The sequence below is a fragment of the Aplysia californica genome, unplaced genomic scaffold (assembly GCF_000002075.1).
Source record: "Aplysia californica isolate F4 #8 unplaced genomic scaffold, AplCal3.0 scaffold00202, whole genome shotgun sequence".
Lineage (NCBI taxonomy): Eukaryota > Metazoa > Mollusca > Gastropoda > Aplysiida > Aplysiidae > Aplysia > Aplysia californica.
In genome coordinates this window covers 522,215-523,521 of record NW_004797472.1, presented here as the reverse complement: position 1 = coordinate 523,521, position 1,307 = coordinate 522,215, and positions in this window count along the sequence as shown.

Below are 1,307 nucleotides of genomic sequence, written 5' to 3'. Positions count from 1 at the left end.
TATCGTTCTTGCCTTGTGCACAGGGCAGTTCTACTGACTGAAGTTTCTTTAGGCCATTCCCAAAGGGGGGATGTTAACATAATATATTCGTATGCACAGAAGAATTGTAAATGGGCTGACTTACCAATGCCATGCTCATACTGTGCGAAACAACATAGGGGGAAGTGTTGTTTTTTTCTTTCCTCATCCTTACTACCGTCATTTTCCCTCTATTTATTTTGTATGTTTGTCACTTTCTTGTGAACCGCTATTTCCAGGGTGCCTTGATAGTCGAAGCAGACTTTGTGCTGTTGAGGCTAGACAGGTGAGCAGAGTAAGTATGACTCCGTGTATAGACTTCTCTGTTGACATCCACCCCTTGGTGCTCATGTGACCTTATACAGTTGCGAGGGCTGTAAAAACCCTATTAAACTAAACTAAACACCAAGAAGAAGTTGTTGTAATTGAGAGGTATACCTTGTATCATCGTGTTGTATTATGTACGTGATGGTCTTGATGATTCCTGCCTGCTAGTAGCACTTGGGAAAAGTAGGCATGTCATGTATTACAAATTTTTGTTTCAATGAATTTGTCTTTGGCAATTATTGATTTTCACATCAGCATGACTTAGATTTATGTATAAATGTCTTTTCATTTCCGATAACACGTTGAATTGGAATACCTTGCATCTAATACTGTGAGCGACACCCGTTGTTCACTGGATTTGAAAAATAAAAACAACAACAACGACAACAAGAAAACAAAACAAAAAACGAACAGACAAACAAACGAACAAAACAAAAATAAAAAAGAAAGAAAACAACCCCAAAAAATCCAGCTATCTATCGCTTAAGCCAGGGTTCGCTTGCTTGTCAGCAAGAGGCGACCAGTGGTATGAAAACCTTGTTCAACCTTTTCACATTTGCAGCTTTCAAGGTGCCTATTCCCGGAGCATTCTATCATGTTTTTTTTTGTTTTTGTAAAGTGTTTTACGACGCTCGCAACTGCATGGGTCATATGAGCGCGCGGGACACACCTAATATTTTCAGTTGGTAGGAAATTTTGAATTTTGCCCGGGTGGCGGCTATATTTGACACAAGGTCAATATGTGGACATCTGCAACCTTCCGTAAAATAATGAAGACTATAAGATAAAAGATAATAAACAACAACATGCCATGAATATTATGTACGTTCATCTTGCTATTATAAAAAAAAACCCAACAAAAAAAGGTTGAATGTTTTGAAAGAGGATTTTATTGGAGCTTTTACTTCTTAGAAACACATGGAAGTTTCCTTCTATATGATTTCTGTTCCCACAGAGCAAGT